Genomic DNA, 25,754 nt, shown 5'->3' with positions numbered 1-25,754 from the left:
TGAATGATGATTTTGCCTTATATAAATCTTCCAGATTACAGTATTGTGTGTGTACTTCATCTTCCCAAATTACAGTTGAAATTAACTTGACATGAAAAAGATGCAGCTGTCACACCAACTGAAATGGAGTCACTGATCTAATTACTTGCCTTTCAGTAACTCTGCCAATGTTTATACATGAAGTTTTCCTGCTGAACTCCAGTAGATGAGAGATACTGCTTTCTATTTCCTTAGACTACAAATGAACTTCTCTCACAGTCTGACCCTGTTCCCGCTGGATTCAGTGATGAAATTCTCAGTCCTGGGAATGGGGACAGGGCCAGGTTTTATTTTGTAATTCTTAGGGGAGCGTAATTTCTCATAGAGTGTACATCCAGTGCACCTACATAATGACAGGTGATGGGTCTGATCCTGCCCTGCTTACCCAGGTAAAACTCCTGTGGAGGCCCACCGCATTTTGTAGGAGCAGCTCTTTTGGGAGAAGACTCTACAGCCGCAAGGCTAACATTTTCAAAAACTGCTGGTGGTTTTGGATGCTTCATTTTCTGGTGTGGGACACTTCAATGAGGCCTGATTTCCAGTAAACTTTTCTTCACCTGCCCTCTGAAAATCAGGCCTGTTAAAAACAACTCAAAAGAAAAATGTAAAAAGGTGAAGGCATCCAAAATCAGTAGATGGTTCTTTGTTTCTTGGTCCTTTGATTCTTCTAACTACAATGAAAAAGCAGTCAGCTTTTTCATGGCGAGATATTATGAGCCTGATTCTTGTCTCACACTGGTTTTGCTTAAGTGTAGCTTCACTCACTCTAGTGGAGTTAGTCTGGATTTATAACTACAGAAGTGAGATTAAAAATCAGGATTTATATATTCTGGTAGTGTTAAAAAGTACCGAAGATTATTTTGAAGTGTCTTTGAAACTATCAAGACTTTAAAAATCAGTAATAGCAACTGAAAAACAAAATAAAAAAGCAAAAAAAAAAAAAAAAGGGAAAGAAAGAAAACAACAAAAAACCACTTTTCAGTTTGAGGTGGTTCCTATGATATTTCTGTTCTATCTTGGATGGTGCTTTTACTGCATTAATTGTTAGTTCAGAGCATCCGATTAAACAGAGTTCTTGCTCTGTACTCTTTTCTTTCTGTGCCAGTAAAAAAGACACTTGTTCACAATGGTGGTAATATGAGGCACACTGAAAACATACACGCAAAAAAAATGCAAAAGGTAGTTCCTGTGTTAGGTCACTCAGCCGTCAGTATGGAGCTGGTCAATGTAACTTCTCACCACTGCTCAGGTGACAGTCAGAAAAAAAAGGCAAGCAGAGAGTATGAAAAGACAGCCAGATCCGTATGACACCGCAGAAATTTTGCTGGCCTCCGTATCTGCTGCAGTGGCCTGATTTAATAGACTTCCCACACGCTCCCTCTGCCTCCCCTGGGGCTTTTGGATGGGAGAAGGACCAAACTCACCCAGAGAAGCTCTGCACATCATCCCTTGACTCAGGCTTAGGTGGCTAAGTTTTATGAAAGAGGGGAACGACCGCAGAGCCCCACGTTGTGACAATACGTCTGGTGGCTGTTTGTTGGAAACTAGCAATCTGTGTTTTGGGGTTTTTTTGGCTGGGCTGTGTGGTGTTTGTTTTTTTGTTTCCCAGAAATACTAAGTATTTATAAATCTCAACATTTCTTAAAATGAGACCCTGAGTTTTCAACCCCAGGGTGGCCTGACGAGACTGTCCCCAGGCACGTTTAGGACCCCAAAGTACTGCAGTGCAAGGGGTGAAGCCCTTCCTGTATGGCCCCTACACCGTGAGTGCTGCACGGGAGCCAGGCATGCTTTGCAATAGTTCTCTCACTCTGGGGCCCGTTCACCTCAACAGTAACGTTCCAAAACAAATTTTCCAGCCATCTCCTCCTGGCTTGGTCGGTCATCTCATTAATGACCACGCTTTCGTCTCCGGGTGTGGTGCCGCCTTCACGGCCACCCTGGCCTCCCAGTACCTTCCCAGCCCGACTTTTTCTTCCCTTGCCGCTCCTCTCCCCTACGGACATTTTTTCCTAAAGCCCTCTGCTCGGGAAACTTGAGGTGTCATCTTTACCCTAACCCACTCTGTCCATGCATCTCTTCAGCCACGTGCTCCCTTGTCAGATGACCTTCTGGTTCAGCACAGACTCAGCATTTTGGGGATGACTCCCTCAGCAGCCAGCTTTGGGAGATGCTTGCTGAGGCTGGGACCAGAACGTGTCTGAGACCAGTGCACCGTCTGAGGCACAACATGGCGGGGAGATGGTGGCATGCAAGAGTCCAGAAGTGGCCCTTTAGTGGTTAGAAGTAGAGCACAAGCCTTAAACCTTAAACCTGCCAAATATCTACTGCTCAGTACTTGTAGCTGACATTGAGTGCCTAGGAAGGCCAGTGTTTTTTATGTGTTCATATGAACTCCGTGGTTAATGGGCCCCAAAAGATCCAGAAAAGCTAAAGGTTTGTCTGCACAGGGTTTGTCTTTACGGGTCAAAGGCAGTTCCACATCTGAGGTCAGGAAAAATGCAGAACAGGAGCAAATCAGTCTGAACTCGGAGGGCCTTAGCTACGTCGGCTGAAACACGTTTACTCCAATCATCCCCCTCCGCAAGGGCAGCAGCCGTGCCTGGGCATCGGCGTGTCCCTTCTAGCCATGAGCCTGCAGCCAAGTAACGGGGGAATTCAAATGTGTTAGCCTAGGCTAATGAATGTAAACTGGTTTTCCAGGGCTGCTTTGGGCTTCAAGGGGCTTGGTTTTCCCCTCGCCCTTGGATAGGAAGCTGCCTGTGGAAATTCATGCACAATCAGGCGCGAAGGAAGAGGTCCGCTCTACGGTCAAGCAGAGAGAGATTTTTGTAAGGATCATTATGCGAGGGGGTTTTTTTGTATTGTTTTAAGCAAACTCCCCGTCTGTTTAACTTATTCCATCACATGTACATTCTCAATTTCAGCATGAGGGGATACAAAAAAGTAGAGTCAGAAACTGGTTCAGTGATAGCATGTTGCCACAACAAACTGCTCGCCTTAACTTTTTTAAGAAAAACAAAAAAAACACCTCTTTTCAGTGTATCTTTTCCTAGACTGGGAAAAAGTAACCTATGAAACTTTTTTATATTTTGTATTTTCTAAGTTTCTATGAACCCACTTTCCATGTCGTCCCTCGTTTGCATTCAGGGACTGTTTCTTTTGCAAACCACTGCATTTTACTTCCATTCTTTCTTTTTTTTTTTAACAGAAGAAAAATACAAATCAAAAAACACAGCATTATGATTAGTGGCTAGGCAATCTCTTTCAATTACAAGAATATCAATACAGAAAGAAAAGAATTACAGGGTTGTTTTCTTTTTTTAATTTCCCGTGGCTGATGTACTGTATGGTATATGTTTACAGAACTCCTCTGGTCTGCCTTTGTGATGTTATCTAAATGAATGACAAAGTAGGTATGATGTGCCATTTGACAGTTTGCCTTAGCACTCTTGGGTTTCCTTCTTCTTTTTGTATCTTTCTTTTCCTTATTTTTTTCCAAAAAGTGCAGGCTGTATTCCAAAGCTGTATAAACACAACATTATCTTTCAATCCCCAGCAAGAGAAGTGTGCACAAGCCCTTCTCCATGAAGCGTACCTCTACCAGTGCAATAGAAGACCTCAGCCCTGCAAACAAAAAAGCGTATGCCTAATTCTGCTGTGTGTAGCCCTATTTCAGTCAACAGGACTACTCACAGGAGGAATGTGTGTAGGTGTCTGCAAGATCAGGGCATGAATGATTAACACAGGGTGTAGTTTGGGTGTTATTTGTGTACCTGTACCAATTTTATGTACTGCTGAGTTTGCCCAGGGTAGCATAATACTAGAGGCTAACTCTGAGCATTGCTACTTCTGCTGGGACAAACACAAAACAAAATGGTGCTTAGCATCTGGTCAGATCAGGTCCCAAGTCAGCATTGCTACCACAGCAGTGGTATTCATGAGTAAATATTAAGTGGGACTTCCCTGACAGCTAATATATTAGTTCCCTGCTGTTCTACCTAAGTTCACTACTGATTAAAATTATAGAGATACAACAAATTAATGGGAGCAGAAAGATAGCATACAGAGTTGTTAGGGGAATAAAAGGTGTTGTACCTTTTGATTTAGTCCAACATCCAAATGGCATACTTGGAAAGTAAGTGGGGATATAATAGAAAACGTAGTATTTTACATTTGTGTATTTTTTTAAGGAATAAATATTTTTGTAATGAGATACAAACCCCAAATGGGGATTGAGTTTCTGAATATCATCCTACCCATGACATTGAGCCTTTGAACTTTTTCATAAGTTTATGACAATGCCCAGCTTCTTGGGATCTTTTGTAGACCTAACCACAATTTTCTCCAGGAAGCAGGATCACAAGACTTTTTAAAAAGTAAAGTTAGAAGAGTAGAATCCAATATACCTGCTATGAACACAGCTAAATAAGTGAATTCATTTAACAGAAAAAGGTGGACCTATGCTTTCTATAGCTAGACAAACTTCTTTATCTAGAAAGTCAACACAGTAGGCAACAGCTACCTACTTCAGTAAAGAGGTATGGCTAAATAGGAGAACTATATGTTTTTTCGCTTTGTCATGCTTTATCCAACATAAGATTTCAAAATGCAAGAGATAATGCCACTGGAAAGAGTAGAAAAAAATAATTTAGACAAAGTAGAGGATTTTCCCACAGGCTGAGACATGGCATTTTTATTTTTTCTAAACTCACTCAGTATCAATCGGTTCTCTCTGTCTATTAGAAAGTTTAGGATTTGCTCAGATTACGTTTCATGAGCCATCTGGGCAGCAAGAGTAAACTTTAGTTCTGAGCTTAATCAGAGGCTGCAGGCTATGACAATATCCGACAAAAATGTGGACTGTAATTTTTGTATGTAAAAGAGTAAGTTGTATAAAATGGCTGAATTTATGAAGTTTAGAATATAAATGGATTGTCATCTGGTCCAAAGAGAATATAAATCCAACTTGTAATATAAACTTATAATAATAACTTAGCTTGTAAATAGTGACAAGGGTGCATGAAGTTCCTAAAAATGTCCCACTTGTTTTTAAAATCAAAGCATTATAAAACTGAGCCTTTTTCCTCATGGGTTCCAAGAGTCTTGCAAAATCTATAGCTTTTTTCCTGTGATGGTTCCACTTAGACTGGTCAGTGGATTAAGAATAGGCCACTTTTCTTAAGGGCAAACTTGTGGAAAATTCTGAGCCCCATCCTCCAGATAGCAAATGCTTCTCTTATTTTGAGGGGTTTTGCTGTTACTGTATTGCAAAGCTTTCCTGCAATTGTTTCCCAAATACTTCTCAAAGGAGGATTTAGCGGGTTTGTTTTAAGAATTAATCTACTTTAGAAACTGAGGGGAAAAAAAAAAAGACCTTAATTAATTTTTTAGAATAATCTAAGTAACTCAAGTCCACCAGTTTGGGTATATTTGTACATTTTTAACTTGCATTGGTATGTTCGTGTTTCATACCTGAACTTAGACCTGGCATATCTGTTCAGTAGTCTACAGGATCTAAAGACTTGCTCATGAGCATAAAATTAAGCACCCAAGCAGCCCTTTTTAATTTAATGGGATGACCCAGATAAGTGAAATTTAAGCACATGCACAAATATTTATAGGGTCTGGTCTTTAAACAATATGCTACAAGCAAGGCTTATGCTGCTTTAAATATGTCTTCTCATTCCTTTAATTAGATTTTGAAATGGTGTTGTGAAGCTGGTGCACTTTTCTGCAGAGACCAGTTTAGAGCATGGTCTCCTTGCTGACTGTGTTTGAAAGTAGACAAACATCCCCTGGGAACTCTCAAAATTCCCAGTCCCTGAAGAGGGTGGAGATGAATTTCATACCTGCACAAAAACACAACATAAAAAAGACAGTGTAAGTTTTCCTTCCAAGTTTTTCCCTCTGCACGCCTCTGCTCCAGACTCTGCCTGTCTCCTGTCTCTGTACTTGCTCTCATTCTGGACACCATTGCTCGGCTGCTCCTTTCCCCCCTCCCCACCCCCCGCTTCTCTTTTTGTGGTCTCCTATGAGCAAAGATAGGGGGAAGAAAAGAAACAGTGGAGCTAAAAACCTCACCTCAGGCCTGTTGGCATGAGTCCCAAGTAAAAAGAAACTACAATATCCTGTCCTCAGTGTTTGGACATCTTCCTGCATTTTCCTAGATTCCTAGGGCAAATTTGATACTAGAGGAGCACTCTCCCTATCTATTCAGCTGGCATCCCATGGGTTGCCCAAACAGTGGATTCCACTAAAATCTTACTATTTAGGTAAATCTGCTGTCTCTCTTCCCATCCCTATGGGAATGCACTAAGCCCCCCAAGCCAGTAGGAGCTAGATATGCCCAAGTGCATAGAACATCAGCATCCAGAAACCACTTACAGGAGCAGAAGGCAAGCTACCCCCCAATTGTCAGGTTGCTACTGGAAGGGTAAAGGAGCCAGGAGAAAATGTGTACTTCCCCACAGACTGATCCAGCATGCAAAGGCATTCTCAGCCAAATTAGCTGCCAAGAAGCTACTGGTATCCCTCCAAGTTAATATGCCTGTCAGAGAGAGGCAAACTCAAAAATAAAGAAGGTTTTGTGCAACCATATAAAGTCCCAATTGAACACGGCACTTAAGCTCCACTAATCTTAAGCATTTGCTTGAAGTGTAACACATACTTAAGCACTGTGCTGGTTAGGGATAGCATTGAGGATATGTTAAGATCGACACATATCTATGATTAAGGTGCTTTGCTGATGATGGGCTCAAATTTTGTCCCTGTTATTTTGCAAGTATGGATGTAGGCACTGCTTAGAGGCACATACAAGTGATAAATCCATTTGAAAGCTTTTTGCTTTTCCAGTGGCCACTGAACCTGAGCGCAGCAAAGGTAGCCAAGCACGAGCAGGTCAGGACAAAGGCAAAGAACACATTTCTGAAGGTTTCCTGCCCCTCCCAACTACGTTCACTCCATAGATGAATGACTCTTTATAGGGGTTCAAGAAAATGTTGTGTAAAATGCAGCTTATATGGTGAATGTAGGTTGTGGTTGAGATTTTTTTTAAGCTTTAGTCTCCCACTTTCATTGTGAGCTAATGTAAATAAAATCCCATTTTGCTGGGGAAAAACTGCTGTGCTAACACTGGTTTAGAATTGCTGGGGATAGCTGCTGTACTTTGTAACCTGAAGTGTACTTTTTTGACTGTTATGTTTTTTTCTTCAGATTAAAAAAATGAGTACAAAAACAAAAATAAAAAACCAAGAACACTGCCAGCAACAGCCATGCTGTAACTGTGGCTTCTCTCTTTTTTTTTTCTCTGTACAGTATTACTAGTAAATAAATCTGCCTTTTCACTGCGCCTACTTCTGTGTCTTTTTACTGTGTTTCTCTCTAACTACCACTCTTCAAGATGCTCTGTGATCTCAAGAACGTACCGCACTGGAGCTGCCTCTCTCACTAAAAGAATTAAAGTACTAACTCCACAGTTGGGTTGGTTTTTTTCCTTTCCTCCACTGCTGTGCCATGCTGCTCTGACTGTTATTTTTATTAGATGCTTCAACACATATTAACTCATCGTACCTGTTACTGTCTCGTTTATCTTTTCCCTTTCCTTCTCGTGTGATACTTTGCCAAGCGTATTGTGGACCCTGTTGCTCTAGGATCACGTGGCATCTTTTCATATTTGCAGAAGAAAAAGGATTGGTTTTGGTCAGCAAGGCAGTATGTCCTGGGTCAACTTACTTCCTAACTGAGGAAAGTATTCCATACAGCATATATAATTCCCCAGAAATAATCACTGAAGAATTTAAGGAGTGCCAAAATAAACAGTGTGCAGTTTTCTTCTCGGGCTTATCACAGACAGTGTGCTCTGTGTTTCAGGACTGGAAGAAGCTTGCCACAGTCTGACCTGCAGGGAAAAAAAGAAAAAACCCTTGTGTAGTTTTTTCCCCAAGATGTTATATTTACCTGAGCTTAGAGCAGTGATAGGATGGGTAATGTAGCCAGGCATCATAAGCTTTCTTCTCAGAAATTTAAAAATTCAGCTTAAACTCAGCCATTTAAGAAACTCACCGCAAATTGCCCATTGCTACGTAAGTACTCTCCCTCTGCTCCTTTCTCCCAGTAGCCATACAGGTAAATGTATACGCACACACACGTATGTACCTGAGCCTTTGCAATATGGTATGTTTTAGCGTCACAGAAGGGAAAACGGACATGTGCCCTGCTTTGCTCCTTTATGATCTAGTGCTGAAAGTTTTGCAGTAGGTGGGGCTTCAAGTTGGTTTTTTTTCTACTTGTGTTTGAGTGACAGAAGGTCAATTTTGTCTGTCCTAGACTGGAGAACTGGCATGTTTCTGTCACCGAAGGACTAGAATTGATTCAGCTGAGAAAAGTGATAATAACTATTTAAATTTCTTTGGTTTTGCAAAGACCTTCCTAATTCAGAAGGATCATGACCTTGAGACAGCAGAAGTGTCTGTGTGAAGACCGTGAAAGAACAAGGGCATTGTCATGTGTGACTAATTTAGTGCTTGGACACTTGGACACGTCAGGTACATATTTCATTTGTTGGTGCATACCATGGCCTATGACATGCTCTTATTTTCATTCCACCTCATTTAATTGTATAGCCATGAGAAGGTTTTCAGCTGAAAACTCTTCTACTGCACAAAACTGAGTCATCCAAGAAAACACCAAAACCAGACTAGACAATTTTGATATTGCTGTTGTTACTAAAGTTTCAGAAGCAAAATATTTCCAAACATTTCCCTTTTTTAAATCTCTAGGAAAAAAGTGAAATATTGATTCCCCCCACCCCCCCACCCCAGCATGTAGGAAGAAAGAAAATGCTTAGCAGCTGGTGAGATAGCATGGCACTCCCCTGAAACTCTTCCAGAGTAGTTCTGTGGAGGTCAATGACTTAATGGAGTAAGGGTGTATTCACCATGTGGGAGGCCAGCCCTCTCAGCTTTTTGTTCTTTTTCCTTTATTTTAATAGTTCTGTATCCTTGTGGTAACAGAAGGAAGATAGGCGCTTACTCTGAAAGTTCAGCACTCAAGGTGTTTCAGTAGTTTGTCTAGGGGTAGAAGTAGAATAGCTCATTTTCAGACAGCCCCTACTTGCCCACAGGACCTTCACAAACTGCCCTTGATCCCTTAAAACTCATACCAACTCAGCAACACTTCATGCTTCACACTACAGTATTTTTGAGGTTGCAGGAAGAAACCTCTAAGGCTAATAACTGTAGGAATGAATAATAAAAAAGGACGAGAATCAAGTAACATTTTTTTCTGTCCCAGTCCTCCATTTGCATTCCCCATCTCCTGTAAAAGTTCTGCTCAGATGTCTGTTGCACTGTGCACAGTCGCACATGAATCATTTGTAACTGCTCATGGAGGAAACACAGGCTGCTTGCCAAACGAGTTTACAAAACCACAGGATATGGCACAGTTGTGCAAAACGTCACCCATATTTACCCGTGATCGGAAAACTACCTGCTTCTTCATCACAAGTGTCTAGTTGGCAGCGACCACCTTCTCAGATGAGACAAGGAAGTACATATTTGCATAGGAGTAGAGTTTGCTATATCAGACTTGGAGGAGGGAGCTTCCCAGAATACAACCCAAAAAAGAATAGAGGGAATAATCAGCTGGCAGAGAGAGATATTGGGTCACTCCAAATCAGGGGTAGGGAGGAGTTGTGTTGCTGCATAGACACTGGCCTGCAAACCTAGGGACTCAGTTGCCTCAGAAAGAAGGGAATTGGCTCCTGCCTTTTATACGCAGCAGTTCCTCCCAGTGTAGGCTCACTCTCTGGACTCACTGAGCACTAATAAAGGTGCTGGTCCAGGTCCTGGGAAACATCATTTCCAATTGCTGCTGCTCCGCATGGTTCAGCATGACCTCACAAAAAGTCCCTCATCTTCAGATCTACAAAGGTATGTAGAGACAAAGTTATCCCCTTGATTTAGATGGGGAGTGTAGGTAACTAAATACCTCTGTGGGTCCAGATTCCTTCATCTCAGTTTTACGTCTGTAATTTAGGCTAATTAGCACTACCCTGCCTCATGGGGCTGTGGTGATGCATCTGGTAGTGTCTGTCACAAGACTGCAAGAATGTGGGGCATACTCTGGGCACACAGCATCACAAAAAGTCTTCTTACTGTTACAGTTTTTGGAGACGTTCTGCTTATAACAGCACTGCCAAACCAGAAAAAATAGGCTATATTGCAATCAAAACTGGCCATTCACAGCAGTCAGGCATTTGCTGGGAATGATAAGTTTGCCATGATTTAGGAAAAAAGGTTGTAGCAGTAGCACGTTTAGTTGATGTAGGTGGGAGAACAAAGGGAGAAAAGGTGGAGGGAAAAAAGGAAATGAATGCAAAAATGGGTCACTTTCTCATACATGACAAACCAGTTCAGCTTCCTTTTTGAGTATTTCCATAGTGTGTAATGCATCACTGGCTACAGATTCCCTCCAGCTATAGATGAGTCTGCTCCAGCAGTGGCAGCAATATGGTAGCTTTTGGGGGCAGAGGGGAGTTGGTTAAGCTAATTAGCCCTGCTGTGAAAGAGACTAGCTATTCACTTGAGCATAGCCCCATGCTAAAATGACTGTACCGCTCTTTAGCCAGTGTGGTTACCTCTAGACAGCATTGTATTGTGATTTGTAACCACCTTATGGCTTAAAAGGAAGGATACTGTTTAATACCAGCAGAAGGTCTTGATCATTATATTTCACTGGAGTGTGGTACATATATTGTTCAATTTAAAGCAAATGAGATTACTTAACCCTGACAATTTTTTAAACAGATTGTTTTGCTGTTCAGTTTTTGTTACATTTAAGAGGTTTCTTCTTAACATGCTGCACTAAGTTACAGAAGCATTTTAATTGCTGGAGAAATAGGGGTTCATAGACAAATTGTTACTGAGGCAGAATAAATGCTTCCTTCTGCCAATCAATTTAGGCAATTTTATATTATTAGGTATGGTTAAGTTACCAGGGAGATGGTGTAAAGTAATGAAGCTGTTTAAATAGCACATGCAGTTGCACACTGAGAACAGGGCTGACATCTGGAGATTCTCCACTGGTGCTATTTCAGTATGGATTTTTTGTTACAGAAGCTGGAGGCTGTCAGGGGGTTAGTAAATTGGGAAAGTTAACCAAGACAGATAGTTTCCACTTACACCAGCCTGGGAAGAAAACAGCCCTTAACTTTACATGAGAGAGGTCATTCCCATTTTTGCTGCTACAACTTGTGCTGCAAATCTAGTGCTATTTAGGGTCCTTTTTGAATCTCCAGCTCATGCAGTCAAGCAATTTGGAGACAGCCTTTGCTATCATTTAAAAGAGACAGGAAGAGAAACAGTAGTTTCTGGGGTTCCTGGCTGAGGATGAAATTTGGAAAATATTTGCTCTAGCTGCATGTACAAGCCCTGCAGAGCTGTGATACTCTGGGTCCCCTTTTCTGTGGTACTTAAGAGACTACAGACATTATTCTTAAGCACTGTTGAATACAATGAGGAAATTACAGTAAGACATATGGAGATGCTGCTGAAAGATCACACACTGTTAATTTTCTTCACTTATTTTATATGTCAGGATTTAGAATTCATAGAGCTGGAAGTACTGTGATTATTTTACTGATTTATCTTCACAATGTGCCAAACATTTCCCAAATATAAACAAATCCAGGACCTAAAATGGAGGCTGTAGCCTGCCTGTCTCCATTTTCTTTACTCATTACAACTCCTACAGGAAAAACATCAGGGCTGAAAGCTGGAGACAATGTTCAAAGTATTTAAAAACTGTAACTGAAAGTGGAAATAAAAGGAAAGCAACTCTTTTCTCTCATCCAGCATCAAGAGGGGTCCTCCTCTAATCCATAGACTAAAAGGGATTAAATCCAGTCTGATGCCAAAGGACAACTTTCACAGCTTAACAGCTGCAAATACTGCAAGCAGAGCAACCAAGCCCCTTAGAAAAAAATCCACATGTGCTTTCAGGATCAGGACGTCACACCCCGAGCCAGCCCGGTGAACTCAGAGTGCCTGCATGGGAAGTCAGTCAGGGCAGACATTTGCCACAAAGCACTAGAAGTAAAGGGAAGTCCTGAAATTAGCTTGAAAAACCCTCTCTGATGGAAGGATATTTTTAAAGGTAGGATCCTGAGTGTCAGAGAGATTGCAGGCTGTAAATAACCAGTCCCAGAAAGAGAAAATCAGGGAGGGGAGCACAGACTCTGATCCAGATACCAAAGAAAGCATGCCCAGCTTACTCTGAAGAAGTGCACTACCTGTCACTGGCAGCACTGGAAATGCAATTGTTTTGTCTTTTACAAGGAAAAAGAATGGCACATAAGCAAGATCTTCTCTTCAGGAAGGGCTCTGCTGCAGACAGAACTTCAAATAGCAAATCTGCTTACAGCAGCAAGAGCCAAACGGCGATCAAGGTTCCAGTTACGCTGCCTGGGGTACCTGGCGTGTACCAATATCACCCACTATAAAAGCACTTGACTCCCCCACACGTTCCAGTCTTAATTTTCCTCTTACCTGTTTAGTCATTTTCAACTATGTACAATTATGTTAAGAAAAGTTTGGCTAGAAGAGTTTATAGAAAAGCTAGTATTTCTTTTTTTTCAGTAATAAGCAGTTCGGTTAGTGAATTGTGCTGATACAGGTTACTGAAAGCCTTGTTCAACTAGGTGAGAAAAAAAGTCAAATGAAAAATAAAGGATACTTCTAGAGGACAGACCTGTAAAAGATAAGTTGGAGAAAAATGTAACCCTTCTACTAGTCTTTGAATCCCCAGGAATGGCATTTGCACTAACAGAAAAGAACCAGCCATGTGCTTGAATTTAATAACATGGGTAGCCACATTTACTTCCATGGACCTGCTCACGTCATCCCATTTCATGGGCTTGGAAGCCAACCTTGTGTGATTCCTACAGAACATGGGTGACCAGGATGTTGCTGGACAGGGAAGGAGGCAAAAATGATCGCTGCATGCTCTTTCATCTGAAGGAGGCTGAGAATACTGTCAGCATTAGAGCAGAGTAAATAATATTGTTTTGATTCATTGGTGAAAATGAACAATCAAAAGCAGAGCAGGGGATTCTACCATGCTGAACACAAACTGAAACTTTCTAAATTGACCAGTTCTTTAAAAACAAACCTGCTTTTTTCAAAATCAGAAGTATCAATGCCAGTTGGAGGCATTTCCAAAAAAAAAAACAACCCCAAAAAAACAAACAAAAAACCCCAACAAACAAACAAACAACAAACTAACAAAAAAAAACCAAAATCCCATTTGGAATACATTAAAAATATTGCTTTGACATTACCAGAACATTCCCTTCAACTTTTCTGTCTAAAATCATTAGTGGAATTCAATGTGATTTCATTCTCTCAGAGCTCGTTTTTTTCCTGAAACTTTGCTGTTCAGATTCAAGGGGAAAATTCACTTGGCTCCAGCCAGCACAACACTGCTAGCTGAAGCCTGGAGGGCTGACACTACAATTTCAAGTCAAGTGTGTGTGATAATGAAGGGCTAGCCATGGGCAACAGACCCACAGCTGTACATCGTCAGTACTGGACGATGCTCCTTTGTCTGCTCTCTGTGGCCAGCTCTCTGATTTTCCCTTCCCTCCTGCCTGCTGCCTCTCTCCCTTCGGCCGCACACATATTTGCACAGCACTCCTTTGAGCCCTGCTGCATGGCATGGATGTCGCTGAAGTGGAGAGCGCTCTGATCCAGCTTGATGCTACCACCAGAAAGGAAGACTCTGGTCTAGCATCCCTTGCCATGCGTATGAAGACTAGCATGCTAAATCTTCTCAAGAACAAACAACTGAGGAGCGATTGCTATTACTGGACTCATCCTCCCCTGGACACAAATCACCCTTCCAGTGCTATCATGAAAAACCTAGGCAGTAATGACGTCTGTAGGAAAAAGGGCTTCAGGCCAGATGCAATATCGGATCCCAAAACAAACTTTCCCTTTCTCATTTCCACTGCATAAAGTAAGGAAAACTCAAATCAGGTAGTAGAGGTTAAGGCAAGAATATAAGATGTTTGTGCCAAAAGGATCTTACTGAAAAAATGTCTTGCAGATCTCCTAGCCCTCCAGAGAGGTCTCAGAGGAGAGAAGCAATCAGAGATATATTCTCCAGAGAGAACAACACAGCCTTAAAGCCAGAAACTCGTTGGATCTGGGCCACTGCTCAGAGGCACTGGTCTCTGTATCCCTTACTCAAGTCACCTGAGCTCTCACCCTCAACATATCTGCTGCCTATTATTTTTTCAGGTGGAGACACTGTGCATCTTATGATAGCAATGTGAGCATTAATTAGTGTTTATAGGGATTATATCCAGTAGGTTGTAAAGCAGTTCTGGTGGCTTCTGCCTGTTTCAATACGAATAATTAACACTGAATATAATGGTGTTGCCAAGACAGAGTTGCTGTCTCTGTTCAATTAATTTTGTCCTTAAGGAGAAATCCTCTCTTGAATAAAATCTCTGTGTTTTGGTAGAGGTAAGCTGGCACTCTTCATGTATATAAACACATGGTGATGTTAAGTGTCAATACTACTGCAAGATAATTCAAGGTCCATGTGTTGATTAGTCATACAAAGAGGACAGATTAGAAAATTGCCCCTGGCACTGGCAGGGAACAGGATTCCCTCCCTACTGAAACAAAGTGGCATCTGTACTCCCCAGCAGGCTGTCAGATGGGTGATTTTTTTGTAGTTCAACACACTTACATTCCCCCTCTGGCTCTTGCACTGGGGACCAGCAAAGATAGAAAAGTGCCTAGTTGGGCAAGGCGTGGCAGACATCCCCAACCTCATCTGAGCTGAAGGCGAGTCAGGTAAAGAGAAACTGGACCTACTGGTAGAAGGGAGTCCTGTGAGAGGAGGAAAGGGGCAATATTTGTAGCTTTTCTCTGCTCTGCGGAGATAGAGAAGCATCAGGCAGCACAATTTTGCAGGTGGACAAAAAGCCAATTCTTCACAGCACTAATGCTGAACATGGGGTCTGGGCTCCAGCCTGCTTGGCAGGTCCATCACAGAGACCTCATACCATTTACAAATCAGGGTCTGTCTTTTCTGAAAGCAACCAACACATCATCTAGTCTGCAATAAACAAGTCAACAGGCAAAAGGGAACTTGGGAAACACACTGGAAAGCTTGCTTTTGATCGTTTTCTGTTTTGCACCATGGCTTATTGCAAGCCTTTCTTAGACCACAGCTACCACAGCCCAAACACGGGTCTGCTGTCCCTTAATTCAGAGCAGAGAGGAGCACAGGCCACAAAGATCTGGAGCCAAGCCAACCCCAAACTTCAGAGCTAGGCAAAGCACAGGTTTTGCACAAGGATGAGAGACAGACATATGATTTAGAGCTGGACATACGTCCAGGCTTCCCCAGAAAATGGGTGAGCCAGCACCTGTGGTTTGGTGTGGATCCATCCATGTCTTTTGTGCAGGGCTGTGCCGTAGAGAGCATTATGTCCACATCATACCTACTATTAACAAGACCTGTAGACAAAGATGAAGTGCCTCCATAACATTAACTTCAAACAGAACATCCAGACCTGATCTAGACAAATTTCCAGACCTAAAGGTAAAAGGTCAGCTTCAGCCAGAATAAAAATGACAGCATTCAGGTCTCCAGATGTGAACTTCCCTCCCATTTTATGTTTCGGTTTAAAAATAATCTCTCTGTGGAAAACCATTGTTGTGGCAGGACCAGCCCTTGTCAGTTTTGTCTTGAAGGCTTCAATCAATCTCAAAGATTGCATTGGCTTTATGCCAGACTCCACACTGGGCTGAGCTTGACCACAGACCTCATAATCATGGATAATTTTATACTTGCAGAAATTCTGACTTGAGTGTGTGTATGTGTTCATGTATGTGCAAACAACTTCCACTCTCATGACACAACAAATACAGACTTGAGTTTATGAAAAAATATTTGGTATTAATTCTAAACAGTTTACCCTTTTCTCAGTATTTGCCTTTGGGGTTTTCAAATTCATCGAATCTCAAGGTCGCTGAGACAGGAGGCACTTTTTTTTGTTGGCAATGTATCACAAGTATCCTAGAATGTGGCAAGAATAGGGCAAAGGTGGAAAAGTTCTACATCTCATGTCAAAAACCTGGCCTCAGACCCTGCATCTTACAAATTCTTGTAAACTTTCAGCTGTGCAATACTACCCTTTCTGGAAGCAGCAGCTGGAGTCCTGGCTCCACTGCAATCAATGGGAGGTTTGTTTCTGATTTCTTGGGACCAGGATACACAATGAATCTGTGTGTGTAAATCTTTGCAGGCCTGGATCCTAAAAAATTTACAAGCTAAGTAGTTGTCTATATGGAAGGATGTACTACTTTACATAAACTATAAATTTAAATCAATATACTAGTATTACAAATACCTGCTTTCCATGGAGGAAGGTTAAGTTTAAAAGAAAAGTCTATTCTGCTGCCATAAAGTCCTGAATATCCTGTAAAACTTCCCAGTGTAAAAAAGCATTTATAACTCTATGAATACAGTCAGTGCAGTGTATCTCTTTCCCCTAGTAAAGAGATATGAGAGTTCAGTCTGGACATCAAATATTTATGAAAAACATATTAAAAAAAAGAACTTCCAGCACAGGCATGAGGGACAGCCTAGTGAAGGTATGCAGAAATCTTTACTTGGCATTTTTTTACTTCTTAAAACTCTGACTATACAGACTTTTGCCTATGTGACTCATTGACCCACTTCAAGATTTTGCAGTGACATCTGTGCATGCCCAGCTTTGAAAAGAGCAAGCTCAAATTCCAAAGCTGCTGAAAGTACAAATGGTCCAAAGAAAAGTTAGGATGACATTTGGATTAGTTCTTATTACCAGCAAAGCTGTGTGGTTTAGTACAAGTTCTTCTTGTAGAGTTCCTCTTTTTCACTTCTATTTGAATCAAAATTGTCATTTGTACAGTACTGTGAATGAATCTATCAGTAAGATAGAGGGCAGTGTAATTATTTTTATTAGAAATCATATGTGGTTCCAGGACATTATAATATTTGTTTTCAGGTAAAGTAATAAACCCAAGGTGGTCACACATACAAGCCTTGGCTTGGCAGCTGACGTAGTGTAAAGTTAGACCTCCCTCAAGAATTCTAACTAGTTTAGTGGCAGCTTAATACATCTAATAACAAAGTGATAGCATCTTGCATCATAGCATGTGTGCCTTGTGCAGCTGACTTGGTACACTTGATTTTACTAAACTCTAAACAACCTAAGTATTTGTAGAATACTCCTCACTATTTCCAGGCAGTAAGTGAAGAATTGAATGGAAGTGGTCTTTAACAATTAAAGTACAAAAGATGCTGTAAGCTATATTTTAACATTTAATGTGTGGTTTAAGACAAGGCAAAGTTATTTTGTGTAAGGTAGATGGCTTCTCATCATAACAGTTAGTGCCTTATGACTGTTCTGTGGCATAGGAGTTGGTTTACTTTAAAATGCACTTCAAATCACTCCTGAATATTTGCACTAAAATAATTCATGTTCTAAAGTTTTTCTTAGGATCAGAAGGAGAATGAACTTGATTAAGTTCCTGTGGTCCTACAATATATTTTGCTGGTAAAAAACTCCTAAGAATTAGAAAAAATGGTTCCATTTCTGCTCCCTGAAAGACCCAAAGAATGGCAACACAGTATATAAAGATAGTGGATACCTGCCTCCAGAGACAAGCATACTAGGACATCTTGTCTGGGTCACGCTGGGATTAGCGCTTGAAATTCTGCTGTCTCTGATTGAGGCTGGTTTTGGTGTATTTCTGACAAAAACTAACAGATTATGCAGCTACACCACATAAAAGCCATCCTTGTGATGTCACCAGTTTAAGTTCCTCAACCGAATGCATGGGTGTAGCATGGCTAATAACATTTTCACCCAGCCCCAGACACTGCAATATCTGAGCACTCAGCAATTTTCAATGCAGTGAAATTTCACAGCATTCCACTAAGGCAGAGAAGTGCTATCATTGTAATATGAAAAATGAGGAACTGAGTTGGAAGGAAATGAAGCGGTTGCCTATGATGTCGGAGCCCAACCAGTTCCTCAGAAACAAACATTTTCTGATGCCGATGTGGCTCTTCACTGTTACCACGCATGGCAAAAGCTTCATCTGCAGAGAGGACAAGTCCTGAACAGAAAAGCTACCAGGCGGGTAACTCTGCTTCTCAGCTGCAGAGAGCCCTGTTAAAAACACATACAGGGGTGCTTCTGTGCCCAGGTGGGGAACAATTGTCGGCCCAAAACCTCCTGTATGTACAATTACATCCCCTCAGCTAATACTCTGCCTAGCAATGACCTAGCAACCATCATGAGGAAAGCATCTGCTGCCCCATGAGCGTCCATCATTGGCATTGAGAGCTGTTAGGTACGGAGGCAAGTTCTTCTTATTTTATAGATCAGGCTGTTTTGCAGAGTGTGCTTACACAGAGCCAAAGAAAGATTACCTGCCATTGCTTTATGTCTTTGTGCTGGTGCACTGATACAGGATGGGAGGGAAATGCTGTGGCATTACATAGTAGAAGCATGACTGTTCCCATTAGAAGAGACATCTTTTACTGCTTCCTTGTACAAGCAGCATTCTGACAACATTTTTGGAGGGCAGAAAAAACACAAAAACACAAATGTCATGTCTTCCTTTATCTTTTTCTTTTCTTTTTCAATTTTCTGCATCCTTCTGGTAACTCAGTCTCAACTAATGCACAGTTTTCCAGTGAGAGTTACCCGAGTCACTGATTTTCAGCAGGAGCACCCTGACAGAGGCAGGCAGGTCAATCACTATGCCTTAAACCACAATAGCCAGAGATGTCATTACACAGCAGCAAATGCAAAGTAATATCCCACTTTACCTGGATAAGATCTACCTTTTCATTTTATAGCCACAATAAAACAACAAATTACAAACCAAGAGACGTTTGGTAAACGCTGATCCATTAAAAAGGAAGAGGTGTGCAGCCCCCCAGGTGAAGACGAAGCAAGACTATTTGGAACCCCTTTAGGCTCCCTACATTGTTTCTCAGATCCCCCGTAGCTGAAGGCATCAAGACTGAAGGGAAAAGAAGAAATGGTGAAATGCTAGCTTGCAATGCTCATTCTCCAAATGTTTATTTAGAGAATTAATATACTTCCCATTATAATTCTAAGAAGAGTCGGGCACCCAGCAGTGACTCTTGTAGAACTCCAAAAATTAGAGACCTATCTCAGATTCAGAGAACAAGGATTCATAGTTCTATTCCACTTAGGTTGCACTGAACAAGCCTCTGTTTGTGTCTCCATCTGTTTATTTCCATTATGTATATACAAAGCCTTAGGCCAGGCACTGTCTCTCAACTGTATTTGCGTTATGCAGGAAACACCCCTTCTCATGAAGTCCATTAGTTTTTAAAGTGCAGACTTTAGGGTAGCACTGAAAATTTTGTATGACTATCACTGTTTTAAAAAAAAAAAAAAAAATCTATCTGAATTCAACTATTGACCTCTTTCTGCTAAACACAGGGAAGCAAATTCAGCCCTAATACAAACATGTGAACATCTCCTTGACTTCAATGGCCATTCAGCTTAGCTATGTCAAAGCTGAATTAGGCCTTGGGTCTCAAACTGTCTTGTCTGCTTTTGCCATCTGTCTTCCTTTGCTAACCTAATTCCGTATTAAATAAGGTGTCTGCAGTGAATGTGAACCTATTCTGCAGTGAATGTGAACCTATTCTGCTGATCCTTTCTCTGCAACAAACATTGCTAGAGGCTAAAATTCCTGAAATTTATTACTACTTTGACTGCCGCTGCTTCTGGACACTATGTGAGGTTCTTTTAAGGTGGCCTGAAATTCAGACTGTGTGTATTTATACTCCTGATCATTCAATCCCTTTGCAGTCATATCTTAGACATTCAGAATTACTAAGTCGTTTAGCAAACTATAATTATAAGAGTACATGGATCCATTGTCCATCCTCCTTAGAGGTTTCTGAACTGGTAGTGCTAAACATGGCAGTTCACATACCATGTAGATGATGATGGTGTTATAAAAAAAAAAAAATAGAAAAAAACCCACAAAACCAGACAGACAAATATCTCCATATAACAAACCAATGGATAACAGATGCAGAAAATGTATTAAAGGGACAAGGCAGAGATGTGTCCAATGACATCCATAATCTAGTGATTGTGGATTCTGGAGGAAGTACAGGGGAAAGTATGAAGATCCAGGCTGGTTGCAGGCATTCTCATTATATGAAGTCTCTTATTGCTGCTGTCAAAGACCATTGCTCTGGTCCACTGAGGTATTTCTTATGTTCTTAGAAACTCTCTTTAACTGAGCTAGGACAAGACTTGCTGCTGTTCTCAGAAAGAGAATGTGGAAAATGCAAACAACCTACCTGCACAGTTAAAATAAATTAAGCATGACAGGGGTTTTTTATCTGTTACTTGGTACAGGTTGTGAAGAGAATATTTGAATAGCCTGAGTAAAGGAAGAAGCAGTCATGAACGTAATTTAAACTCAGTCTGAACTATTCACAAATTGAGAGCTGCTGAGGATGAAGTCATTTGGTTGTCATTTAAAGAAAAAACAAAACAAAACAAAACAAAAAACCAAACAAACAAAAAAAACCCCCAAACCCCTAAAACCACCTCTCATCTATTCATTATGTCTCCACAATTTCACGTTCCAGGCCAGACTTGACATGAAAGCACAGTGGTTCTTTCAAAAAGAGGCTTGCTAATAAATTTTTAATTTCTAGAAATTTCACAAGAAACTTATCTTGCCAGATTTCAACAGGAAATGTTTGAATGTGCAGCCTGACATTTGGGGGCTTACTCTTAAACCTTTTGAAATTTCGTGATCTTGGCTTGTTTTCAGAGCTGGAATCTCTCTACAGGGCAGGATGCCTCTTTAAAATGTCACCATTTAAAATCTTATAAAAGTAAGTAATAACTCTAGCACAGAAGCAACAACTATTTGAGTTACAGGTAATATGAAAGTTAATTGAAGACCTGATGTAATTTTATGCTTTCTTCATGCTTTATTCCACTGGTATTATGGGCTTATTGTCAAGATGAGAGCTGTGAAAAATATTTATTGGTACCCTGGTACAGGCTTTACGCTGCTTTTTCTCAACAGGGTAGCTAATTCTCTTAGGAAGACACTTTACTGAATCAACAGTCCTCACTGTTCATGCTAAGGAGGAGTGGAGGGAACAATAGAAATAGGACAGATAAAGGGAGATGCACATACAGGACAAAAGCTACATGTTAAAAGGAGGTCAGTTTTGTTTATCGCAGCTTTAGCACGCCCCCAGCTAGGCTCAGGGCTCAAGCTCTGCAAAAACTCCCCGGTCACATCTACTGTCCATGCATCAGCTTCCACTTTGGCATAGCCTGCACAGATGGACTGCCTCATCAGGCAGGGAAACCCATCACATCACGGGACTGCCTTGCACCTGAGTTCTGCCCCAACAAATGAGGGTGCTGTAAGCTAAAATCATGAGGCTCCAAAAACTTGAATGCAAGCATAGCTACCAAAAGCGAAGCATCATCCTTACCTGTTCTTTGATGCACTGTGGAATACAAGTGCTTAAAGACATTAATTGCCTCAGGAATGTTTTTAATTTCAAATTTAGACAATGCACATCATGGGACAGATAAACAGCTGAGAGAGAACAAGTGGAACCGAGCTGATAATTTCCACAAGTCTGCACAAGTCAACCAGCATTTTCGTACTGACTTTGGATTGTGCCGTAGCTGTTTGTTCCACCCTTGAAGAGCCATGTTTAGCGTACCATGGACACAAGAGTCAGAGTTTTTGCATTGCATCAGCAGAGCATGCTTTAAGGAGCACATGTTGTGTCTTTGAAGAACTGAGAGAAGACAAAGCCAGGATCCCATCCCCTTGGGAATACATGGCTGGCCTGTGCTTATTTAGGAAGCACAGAGAGAAAGCAACTCTTTAATCTCCCGTCATGTTTATTAATGTGGAGGTTTGGTGGGGCTCCCAGGCAGAATCCAGGTTTTATGTTTCAGGATGCCATCTTTACATGAGTCCCCAAACTGTGGGACAGCTTGGAAAGTTTTATCCAGTTAGCCGATCTCTGTGCAGCAGGACTCAAAAAGTACTCATGAAATGTAGCTTGTCGTACTTCTCATAATGCCCTAAGCATTGGCTGGAAGGTGATGGATGTGGCATCATTTGATATTACACATTAACTTGTGATCTTTCCTTAAAAATTAAACATTTTAGGTGCAAAATGTAGCCAAATATCATTACATCAAAATAATTTTTTTTTTTTTTTTAGTTTGGCTTTTGCTTTCAGAACACTTGATCTCTTCCTCTATTAGAGAGCCAAGCAATTCTTTATTGAACTCCTTCAAGCATATGGCTTGGATAAGAAACATCCCTGGAGTTTTGACCAGCAAGTCAGGCCTCTTTTAAATGTTGTGGCTGGGAAATGAAACATTTCACTACCTATTTTAATTCTGGGGAAGTGATACGTGAATAACTAAGGAGGATATACCATATCTGGATGTTATGTTTGCCTGTCAGTTTGCTTTTTTGGGAAAACAAATAGTACTTTGAAAGCAAACACTGTAATTTTTCCTAATTATATGTCATTTTCTAAGATTGCCAATCTCATCCACAGAGGCCAGAGGCTGATGCATCTTCTCTAATTGACCGGTGACTTACTCTATAAGTACTCCCTCTGAAATGACTGAAACTGATTACCATGCAGCACAGCTAAGTTTAGGTGAAGACAGGTGTCTTCAACCTTAAGCCTCTGGGTCTTATCTCTGATGTCCTCTTGTTAAAAGTCAGATGATATTCACCTTACATCAAGCAGTGATTTTAGTTTGACTATACAGTTACTAACCCTGTTCAGTGCTCCGGATCTCTACTTGCAGATAACAGAACTACTCTCAACTTCAGGTGAACCAAATACCTGGCCTGAAAGGGTCCGCCCTCCTGGATTGCATGGCTTTCCAGCAGTGTCATGGCTCATGCCATGATAACTCCAGTTCACCTGCACCTTTCAACTCTCATGAGTCTGTCCAGGGAAGAGCAAGGTTTGACTCTGCCATTGCAGAATTTACAGGATTTGCACTAACATGTGTGTCTAGTACAAACGCAGGGTTGAGGTGGGTTCTTTCATACCTGGCATATTACTCTTTACCGCAACAGAAGATAGTGACAAGGCATTAATTAATACCATCTTTTGTCAAGCAAAACCAGCAGTTCTAGCTTTGCAATAAAGTCTTCATACAAATTTGTCTGATAGAAAAATTGCAAGTTTCTTCAAAACAGCTGACTTCTTCGGGGTCTTATGCTGTAAAACCCCCTTGTTTTATTTGTTTAACTCCTGGGTTAACTGTGAAAATCTTGTAATATGGCTTTTTCAGCAGTGTGGAAGGGGGCTTCTCAGAATAAACTATACCTCTTTATGCCTAAATCCACCAGGTGGATGTGTGAGGTTCGACCATTTCTACTGCACCTTCAGTAAGCCTGCCATTTTTGTCAGACCTCCAAATGCAAACCAGATCCAAAATGTCACCTCTAAAGGAGACCATGAGGTGTGAGAGGAAAATTGACAGTGATAGGTCCTCTTGAATGAACTCAATTACCTACAGCTAAATGTCAGCAGAGTATGACTGTCCCTCCTCCTCTGCAGTAATATAGTCTGACACATAGAAGGATTTTACCCTGTTGAGCCAGACTGGTTGCTCACCACAGGGAAGAGCAGAAAAGCACAATTGGAAGAGTTCTCTAAAGGCATAGTTTGCTGGAAAATGGAGATTGCTTTCCTCCCATCCCCACCAGATGCACTGCAAAGGCATGGCCATTTGCTTCAGCAGTAGTATCCACTAATGGGGGATGTCCTGCCTGCTGCTAAAAGTCACCGAAGAGAAAATTAGGTTTAACTGGATACATACCACTTTTGACTGTTGGAGAGGCATTCATAGCATCTTCCGCATATGCATGTAGCACTCCCAACTGTTGGTACATGCAGCTGCAGGTCTAACTCCAGGTAGAAGAAAATATGCCTCATCTGCTTCAGTGTGGGCAAGATTCCTTAACTTTGCAGTTAAGGAAATCGGACACAACTCTTGCAGTCCTCTCTGTTGGCTCTGCTGAGAGGGTTAGAAGCTCATCTTCATTGTATTTACACACAAGCATTTCTTGGGGGCAAGAAATCCTCTCAGCAGATGCAGTGAGATGAGCACCACAGGCTATTCGTCTCCCTCACTGCATTACAGACATGCATTTTCAGCACTGTTTGTGTAACTGATGGCTTTTCTTTCTCCTAGTAGAGAATGGTTATCAGTAGCAGATAATCTTTCTGCTACCTTCTGCTTTCTTTCTGCAGTTGAGCTTGAGATGTCATGATTAAAAAGAATTTGCATGAGTCACTTGTGCTTCCCTTCTTTATATCATTCAAGGAGTTCTCTGCTATTTTTAAACTATTGTGCAATGCAATGAATTAATTGTTTGGCTGCACTGCTGCCACATACAGGAACTAACTCTAGGCAAAGCCAGGAGGCTATCTGTTCTTTTAATGATAGAACATCACACTTCTTACCTGGCATTTCCAAATAAGAGAACATACTCCAAGGCAAATTATTACAAGTAAGAGAAAAAATTTCACAGTTCTTCCCTTCCTCATGCCTCCCAATTCATGTCAGAGTTTTAGCTTACTTCCTGCAGACATATTTTCCTCCAAAATCTTCAGTGTTTCTCTCTCAATTTCATCATAAACTGTTCACTGTGAACAAGATTGCTGAGATTGGGAGCAATTTTCTAAGCAACATTGCAATCTCATTCTCTTAGAATAGCTTTAACCTTAGGTTTGGTCTATACTTAAGGTTTCATTGCAAAATACATGTAGATTATGGTTCTGAGGTCTTTTTGCTTGCTTCATAGCAGAAATTATGAACTTCATAGCACACTCGCAGCTATTTTATGCTACTGCAACTAACCTGTGGTTTTTGCCCACAGAGTTAAATCTGTGAGAAAATGCATGCACAGTCTGAACCAACATTAGTTCATCACTGCTGGTCACCAGAAACAATGTTGGAAGGTAGAAATTCCTCATTAAAACAAATAAGGGACAAAGTTCGAGACTGGTGTGGCATGACCTTGTAGTGAATGGCTGAAGATATAGCTGTTCTTCCAAGCTGCCATCACTTCCCACACAACTGAAGCATGCAAAAGCCATGTCAGAATATTGCTAGCCTGGGCTAGTTCGAATCACTCCTGAAAGCCTGACTGAGCTGAAGAGAGCTAATCCATCTCAGTGATGGACATCTGCAATGACTTTAATTACTCCACCTGGAACCACCAATGCAAGTCTGTTTAGATGTTTCCCAAAATGGTGCCAGACTACATCTGCAACTAAAACATGGCTCTGAATTTTGGAGACTGAGCCTTCAACACCTATTCTTAGTACAGATGCAGCACAGTGCTTCTGGCATGGTCACAATCCAGCCAGCATCCTCTGAGAAATGACACCAGCAAAGGCTCCTTTTTAATGGGGCGTAAGTAGGCATGACTTCCCTCCTATTAGCCCTAGTAGGGAGATTTTTGCCTTATTTGTGTTTAAGTCCAAAATACGTCACAGTGTGAAAACTGGGGAAAAAATCATTTGGAAGAGAAAAGCAAATCAGCAAAAGAGAATTG

The 25,754-nt window shown here is 41.2% G+C and overlaps 1 protein-coding gene across 4 annotated transcripts in view; it reads left to right on the top strand.

Moving 5' to 3' along the window:
* The window catches only part of PALM2AKAP2 (PALM2 and AKAP2 fusion), a 274,755-nt gene that overhangs the window by 129,246 nt on the left and 119,755 nt on the right, over window positions 1-25,754 (top strand). The window lies entirely within an intron of this gene.

The sequence above is a fragment of the Gavia stellata genome, chromosome Z, assembly GCF_030936135.1.
Source record: "Gavia stellata isolate bGavSte3 chromosome Z, bGavSte3.hap2, whole genome shotgun sequence".
NCBI lineage: Eukaryota > Metazoa > Chordata > Aves > Gaviiformes > Gaviidae > Gavia > Gavia stellata.
This window is presented reverse-complemented; position numbering and strand designations above follow the sequence as displayed.